Source organism: Salvelinus namaycush, chromosome 3, assembly GCF_016432855.1.
Source record: "Salvelinus namaycush isolate Seneca chromosome 3, SaNama_1.0, whole genome shotgun sequence".
Taxonomy (NCBI): Eukaryota; Metazoa; Chordata; class Actinopteri; order Salmoniformes; family Salmonidae; genus Salvelinus; species Salvelinus namaycush.
The window spans coordinates 9,125,253-9,134,052 of NC_052309.1; the positions used below are offsets into that span (position 1 = coordinate 9,125,253).

Sequence of the window (8,800 nt, forward strand, 5' to 3'; positions counted from 1 at the left end):
GGTAGCAACATGGAAAATTGTTGTGGAAATCCATTGCAGCTCAAGTCGACTGCAGAATCCGCAATGCAATGCTCTATGGGCTGGCTGGCTAGCTAGCTAGGTAGAATACATCGCTTCAGACAATAATACCAAGACAATATCAGCATGTAACGTAGCTAGTTAGCTGTAAAATTGCCTAAACAAACTGCACTATCAATTTAGGAGTCTACAATCTCACGATGTTTCAACCTGCAGAACGACGTGCCTCAGAGTGGAGTCTAACATTTGCAATGACAGATATACTTTTGAGGAGATGGGGAACATTGCCCATGCTACATCAATGTTCTGCGCAGTGTATTCTGGTCCGCTAGTCTGTCCCCCATCACCCCGGTCCACCAGTCTGTCCCCCATCACCCCGGTCCACCAGTCTGTCCCCCATCACCCCGGTCCACCAGTCTGTCCCCCATCACCAGTCTGTCCCCCATCACCCCGGTCCACCATCACCCCGGTCCACCAGTCTGTCCCCCATCACCCCGGTCCACCAGTCTGTCCCCCATCACCCCGGTCCACCATCACCCCGGTCCACCAGTCTGTCCCCCATCACCAGTCTGTCCCCCATCACCCCGGTCCACCATCGGTCCACCAGTCTGTCCCCCATCACCCCGGTCCACCATCACCCCGGTCCACCAGTCTGTCCCCCATCACCAGTCTGTCCCCCATCACCCCGGTCCACCATCACCCCGGTCCACCAGTCTGTCCCCCATCACCTCGGTCCCCCATCACCCCGGTCCACCAGTCTGTCCCCCATCACCCCGGTCCTCCATCACCCCGGTCCACCAGTCTGTCCCCCATCACCTCGGTCCTCCATCACCCCGGTCCACCAGTCTGTCCCCCATCACCTCGGTCCTCCATCACCCCGGTCCACCAGTCTGTCCCCCATCACCTCGGTCCTCCATCACCCCGGTCCACCAGTCTGTCCCCCATCACCTCGGTCCTCCATCACCCCGGTCCACCAGTCTGTCCCCCATCACCTCGGTCCTCCATCACCCCGGTCCACCAGTCTGTCCCCCATCACCAGTCTGTCCTCCATCACCTCGGTCCACCAGTCTGTCCCCCATCACCTCGGTCCTCCATCACCCCGGTCCACCAGTCTGTCCCCCATCACCAGTCTGTCCTCCATCACCCCGGTCCACCAGTCTGTCCCCCATCACCTCGGTCCTCCATCACCCCGGTCCACCAGTCTGTCCCTCATCACCTCGGTCCTCCATCACCCCGGTCCACCAGTCTGTCCCCCATCACCAGTCTGTCCTCCATCACCCCGGTCCACCAGTCTGTCCCCCATCACCAGTCTGTCCTCCATCACCCCGGTCCACCAGTCTGTCCCCCATCACCTCGGTCCTCCATCACCCCGGTCCACCAGTCTGTCCCCCATCACCTCGGTCCTCCATCACCTCGGTCCACCAGTCTGTCCCCCATCACCTCGGTCCAGTTTTTCCAGTTGGAGCTCATCCCAGTTGTCTTGAACTCACTGAAGTCTGAGATTTCTGAGTTTCCAGTTGTTTTGAATGCAGCAGAAGTCATTCTGGATTGACAGCATGGCCAATGTATATATGTTTTTCTTGCCCATGGTGTTGCATGTGAATGTTTATCCTTTTTATCCTCTCTTGGGTATGTGGGACGCTAGCGTCCCACCTGGCTAGCGTCCCACCTGGCTAGCGTCCCACCTGGCTAGCGTCCCACCTGGCTAGCGTCCCACCTGGCCAACATCCGGGTAAAATTGCAGAGCGCCAAATTCAAAATACAGAAATACACATAATAAGCATTCATAAAATATACAAGTGTTATACATCGGCTTAAAGATTAACTTCTTGTTAATCCAGCCGCTGTGTCAGATTTCAAAAAGGCTTTACGGCGAAAGCATACGATGTGATTATCTGAGGACAGCGCCCCATGTAAAAAAGCATACAAACATTTACCAGCCAAGTAGAGGAGTCACTAAAGTCAGAAACAGCGATAAAATGAATCATTTACCTTTGATGATCTTCATGTGGTTGCACTCACAAGACTCCCAGATACACAGTAATTGTTCGTTTTGTTCGATAAAGTCCCTCTTTATGTCCCACAAACGCATTTTTGTTGGTGCGTTTTGTTCAGTAATCCAATGGCTCCAAGGCGGTCCCAACAGGCAGACGAATACATACTAAAAGTACCGGTAAAGTTCGTCAACATGTCAAATTATGTTTATAATTAATCCTCAGATTGTTTAATTGTCTTTATAATCAATAATATTTCAACCGGACAATACCGTTTTCAATAGAAAGGAAAAATAACAAACGGCACGCTCACGGGAGTGCGCCAAATCAGGTCTGCATACTTCCTCTGACCAAAATGGCTTTTTACTCGTCGTTTTTCAAAATAAAAGCCTGAAATCATTTCAACATTGTTATAGGCTGCATATGATAATACATATTAACAAACATAAATGTTTAACATGCGTAAAAATATAGTGTGCTATAACCGCAGCAGTTATTCGTACGACGCTGGGCTGATTGTGCGCCCCCCCCATGGGGCTCCCAATCACGGCAGGTTGTGATACAGCCTGAATTCGAACCAGGGTGTATGTAGTGATGCCTAATCTGGACGCTACTACTGGGACCCTACCAGATGAGCTAAATACCTTCTATGCTTGCTTTCGAGGCAAGCAACTCTGAACCATGCATGAGAGCACCAGCTGTTCCATACGACTGTGTAATCTCGCTCTCTGTGGCTGAGGTGAGTAAGACCTTTAAACAGGTTAACATTCACAAGGCCGCTGGGCCAGGCGCATTACTAGGACGTATACTCAGAGCATGCGCTGACCAGCTGGCTAATGTCTTCACTGACATTTTCAACCTCTCCCTGACCGTCTGTAATACCTAAATGTTTCAAGCAGACCACCATAGTCCCTGTGCCCAAGAACACAAAGGTAATCTGTCTAGACCACGTGCAGCGGTCTAAGGCACTGCATCTTAGTGCTAGAGGCGTCACTGGTTTGAATCCAGGCTGTATCACAACCGGCCATGATTGGGAGTCCCATAGGGCGGCGCACAATTGGCCCAGCGTCATCCGGGTTTGGGCGGTGTAGGCCGTCATTGTAAATAAGAATTAGTTCTTAATTGACTTGCATAAATTAAGGTAAAATAAATGACTATCGCCCCGTAGCCATGAAATGCTTTAAAAGGCTGGTCATGGCTCACATCAACACCATCATCCCAGATATCCTGGACCCACTCCAATTTCCATACCGCCTCAACAGATGCAATCTCTATTGCACCCCACACTGCCCTTTCCCACCTGGATAAGAGGAACACCTATGTGAGAATTCTGTTCCAAAGATTGTTATAACTAACCCAAGATAGACCATTAGACTGTGAATGTCTCCTTCATTAGTGTTGTTATTAGGCTGTGAATGTCTCCTTCATTAGTGTTGTTATTAGGCTGTGAATGTCTCCTTCATCAGTGTTATTAGGCTGTGAATGTCTCCTTCATCAGTGTCGTTATTAGACTGTGAATGTCTCCTTCATTAGTGTTGTTATTAGGCTGTGAATGTCTACTTCATTAGTGTCGTTATTAGGCTGTGAATGTCTCCTTCATCAGTGTTATTAGGCTGTGAATGTCTCCTTCATCAGTGTCGTTATTAGACTGTGAATGTCTCCTTCATTAGTGTTATTAGACTGTGAATGTCTCCTTCATCAGTGTTGTTATTAGACTGTGAATGTCTCCTTCATCAGTGTCGTTATTAGACTGTGAATGTCTCCTTCATTAGTGTTATTAGACTGTGAATGTCTCCTTCATCAGTGTCGTTATTAGACTGTGAAATACTCCTTCATTAGTGTTGTTATTAGACTGTGAATGTCTCCTTCATTAGTGTTATTAGACTGTGAATGTCTCCTTCATTAGTGTTATTAGACTGTGAATGTCTCCTTCATCAGTGTTGTTATTAGACTGTGAATGTCCCAGCCTGTCGTTTCCAACGTGAACAAATGCGTTATAGTGGGCAGAACCAGGAGAGGGGCAGAGCCAAGCACGAGCTAGCGAGATCCTATTGGTGCCTTCTAGCATGTATTTGCATTTTTACGTTATGAAAAAATTATGGGGTATTGTGATGTCATTATGGGGTATTGTGATGTCATTATGGGGTATTGTGTGTAGAGTGATGAGGAAAAACATTTATTTGATCCATTTTAGAATAGGGCTGTAACGTAACAAAATGTGGAAAGTGTAGAGGTCTGAATACTTTCCAAATGCACTATATGTTGCTGGGTTGTGATGCCAAGCTGGGTTTGACCTGGGTTATGTAGCTGGGTTGTGATGCAATGCTGGGTTTGACCTTGGTTATGTTGCTGGGTTGTGATGCCATGCTGGGTTTGACCTGGGTTATGTAGCTGGGTTGTGATGCAATGCTGGGTTTGACCTTGGTTATGTTGCTGGGTTGTGATGCCATGCTGGGTTTGACCTGGGTTATGTAGCTGGGTTGTGATGCCATGCTGGGTTTGGCCTGGGTTATGTTGCTGGGTTGTGATGCCATGCTGGGTTTGGCCTGGGTTATGTTGCTGGGTTGTGATGCCATGCTGGGTTTGACCTGGGTTATGTTGCTGGGTTGTGATGCCATGCTGGGTTTGACCTGGGTTATGTAGCTGGGTTGTGATGCCATGCTGGGTTTGGCCTGGGTTATGTTGCTGGGTTGTGATGCTGGGTTGTGATGCCATGCTGGGTTTGACCTGTTATGTTGCTGAGTTTGACCTGGGTTATGTTGCTGGGTTGTGATGCCATGCTGGGTTTGACCTGGGTTATGTTGCTGGGTTGTGATGCCATGCTGGGTTTGACCTGGGTTATGTTGCTGGGTTGTGATGCCATGCTGGGTTTGGCCTGGGTTATGTTGCTGGGTTGTGATGCCATGCTGGTTTTGACCTGGGTTATGTTGCTGGGTTGTGATGCCATGCTGGGTTTGACCAGGGTTATGTTGCTGGGTTGTGATGCCATGCTGGGTTTGACCAGGGTTATGTTGCTGGGTTGTGATGCCATGCTGGGTTTGACCTGGGTTATGTAGCTGGGTTTGACCTGGGTTATGTAACTGGGTTGTAATGCCATGCTGGGTTTGACCTGGGTTATGTTGCTGGGTTGTGATGCCATGCTGGGTTTGACCTGGGTTATGTTGCTGGGTTGTGATGCCATGCTTGGTTTGACCTGGGTTATGTTGCTGGGTTTGACCTGGGTTATGTTGCTGGGTTGTGTTGCCATGCTGGGTTTGACCTGGGTTATGTAACTGGGTTGTAATGCCATGCTGGGTTTGACCTGGGTTATGTTGCTGGGTTGTGATGCCATGTTGGGTTTGACCAGGGTTATGTTGCTGGGTTGTGATGCTGGGTTGTGATGCCATGCTGGGTTTGACCTGGGTTATGTTGCTCAGTTTGACCTGGGTTATGTTGCTGGGTTGTGATGCCATGCTGGGTTTGACCTGGGTTATGTTGCTGGGTTGTGATGCCATGCTGGGTTTGACCTGGGTTATGTTGCTGGGTTGTGATGCCATGCTGGGTTTGACCTGGGTTATGTTGCTGGGTTTGACCTGGGTTATGTTGCTGGGTTGTAATGCCATGCTGGGTTTGACCTGGGTTATGTAACTGGGTTGTAATGCCATGCTGGGTTTGACCTGGGTTATGTTGCTGGGTTGTGATGCCATGTTGGGTTTGACCAGGGTTATGTTGCTGGGTTGTGATGCTGGGTTGTGATGCCGGGTTGTGATGCCATGCTGGGTTTGACCTGGGTTATGTTGCTGAGTTTGACCTGGGTTATGTTGCTGGGTTGTGATGCCATGCTGGGTTTGACCTGGGTTATGTTGCTGGGTTGTGATGCCATGCTGGGTTTGACCTGGGTTATGTTGCTGGGTTGTGATGCCATGCTGGGTTTGACCTGGGTTATGTTGCTGGGTTGTGATGCCTGGGTTATGTTGCTGGGTTGTTGATGCCATGCTGGGTTTGACCAGGGTTATGTTGCTGGGTTGTGATGCCATGCTGGGTTTGACCTGGGTTATGTTGCTGGGTTGTGATGCCATGCTGGGTTTGACCTGGGTTATGTAGCTGGGTTTGACCTGGGTTATGTAACTGGGTTGTAATGCCATGCTGGGTTTGACCTGGGTTATGTTGCTGGGTTGTGATGCCATGCTGGGTTTGACCTGGGTTATGTTGCTGGGTTTGACCTGGGTTATGTTGCTGGGTTGTGTTGCCATGCTGGGTTTGACCTGGGTTATGTAACTGGGTTGTAATGCCATGCTGGGTTTGACCTGGGTTATGTTGCTGGGTTGTGATGCCATGCTGGGTTTGACCTGGGTTATGTTGCTGGGTTGTGATGCCATGCTGGGTTTGACCTGCGGTTATGTTGCTGGTTGTGATGCATGTTCTGGGTTTGACCTGGGTTATGTTGCTGGTTGTGATGCCATGCTGGGTTTTGACCTGGGTTTGACCTGGGTTATGTTGCTGGTTGTGATGCAATGCTGGGTTTGACCTGGGTTATGTTGATGGGTTGTGATGCCATGCTGGGTTTGACCTGGGTTATGTTGCTGGGTTGTGATGCCATGCTGGTTTGACCTGCGGTTATGTTGCTGGGTTGTGATGCCATGCTGGGTTTGACCAGGGTTATGTTGCCTGGGTTTGATGCCATGCTGGGTTGAACCTGGGTTATGATTGCTGGGTTGTGAGGCATGCTGGTTTTGACCTGGGTTATGTAGCTGGGTTTGACCTGGGTTATGTAACTGGGTTGTAATGCCATGCTGGGTTTGACCTGGGTTATGTTGCTGGGTTGTGATGCCATGCTGGGTTTGACCTGGGTTATGTTGCTGGGTTGTGATGCCATGCTGGGTTTGACCTGGGTTTGACCTGGGTTATGTTGCTGGGTTGTGATGCCATGCTGGGTTTGACCTGGGTTATGTTGCTGGGTTGTGATGCCATGCTGGGTTTGACCTGGGTTATGTTGCTGGGTCAGTCTAATGACCTGATATACATGGAGAACACAGTCTAATGACCTGATATACATGGAGAACACAGTCTAATGACCTGATATACATGGAGAACACAGTCTAATGACCTGATATACATGGAGAACACAGTCTAATGACCTGATATACATGAAGAACACAGTCTAATGACCTGATATACATGGAGAACACAGTCCAATGACATGATATACATGGAGAACACAGTCTAATGAAATGATATACATGGAGAACACAGTCTAATGACCTGATATACATGATATACATGGAGAACACAGTCTAATGACCTGATATACATGGAGAACACAGTCTAATGACCTGATATACATGAAGAACACAGTCCAATGACCTGATATACATAATATACATGAAGAACACAGTCTAATGACCTGATATACATGAAGAACACCATCTAATGACCTGATATACATGATATACATGGAGAACACAGTCTAATGACCTGATATACATGAAGAACACAGTCTAATGGCATTATATACATGGAGAACACAGTCTAATGACATGATATACATGGAGAACACAGTCTAATGACCTGATATACATGGAGAACACAGTCTAATGACCTGATATACATGGAGAACACAGTCCAATGACATGATATACATGGAGAACACAGTCTAATGAAATGATATACATGGAGAACACAGTCTAATGACCTGATATACATGATATACATGGAGAACACAGTCTAATGACCTGATATACATGGAGAACACAGTCTATGACCTGATATACATGAAGAACACAGTCCAATGACCTGATATACATAATATACATGAAGAACACAGTCTAATGACCTGATATACATGAAGAACACCATCTAATGACCTGATATACATGATATACATGGAGAACACAGTCTAATGACCTGATATACATGAAGAACACAGTCTAATGGCATTATATACATGGAGAACACAGTCTAATGGCATGATATACATGAAGAACACAGTCCAATGACCTGATATACATAATATACATGAAGAACACAGTCTAATGACATGATATACATGAAGAACACAGTCTAATGACCTGATATACATGAAGAACACAGTCTAATGACCTGATATACATGAAGAACACAGTCTAATGACATGATATACATGAAGAACACAGTCTAATGACCTGATATACATGAAGAACACAGTCTAATGACATGATATACATGAAGAACACAGTCTAATGACCTGATATACATGGAGAACACAGTCTAATGACCTGATATACATGGAGAACACAGTCTAATGACCTGATATACATGGAGAACACAGTCTAATGACCTGATATACATGAAGAACACAGTCTAATGACCTGATATACATGAAGAACACAGTCTAATGACCTGATATACATAATATACATGAAGAACACCGTCTAATGACCTGATATACATGGAGAACACAGTCTAATGATCTGATATACATGGAGAACACAGTCTAATGACCTGATATACATGAAGAACACAGTCTAATGACCTGATATACATGAAGAACACAGTCTAATGACATGATATACATGAAGAACACAGTCTAATGACCTGATATACATGGAGAACACAGTCTAATGACCTGATATACATGAAGAACACAGTCTAATGACCTGATATACATGGAGAACACAGTCTAATGACCTGATATACATGGAGAACACAGTCTAATGACCTGATATACATGGAGAACACAGTCTAATGACCTGATATACATGAAGAACACAGTCTAATGACCTGATATACTTGCTGAACACGGCGAACGAAGCAACATTGACCTGATATAC

At 46.9% G+C, this 8,800-nt stretch overlaps 1 protein-coding gene across 1 annotated transcript in view; it reads left to right on the forward strand.

Moving 5' to 3' along the window:
* Positions 1 to 8,800, forward strand: part of LOC120044778 (methyl-CpG-binding domain protein 2-like) — a 69,506-nt gene that overhangs the window by 14,956 nt on the left and 45,750 nt on the right. The window lies entirely within an intron of this gene.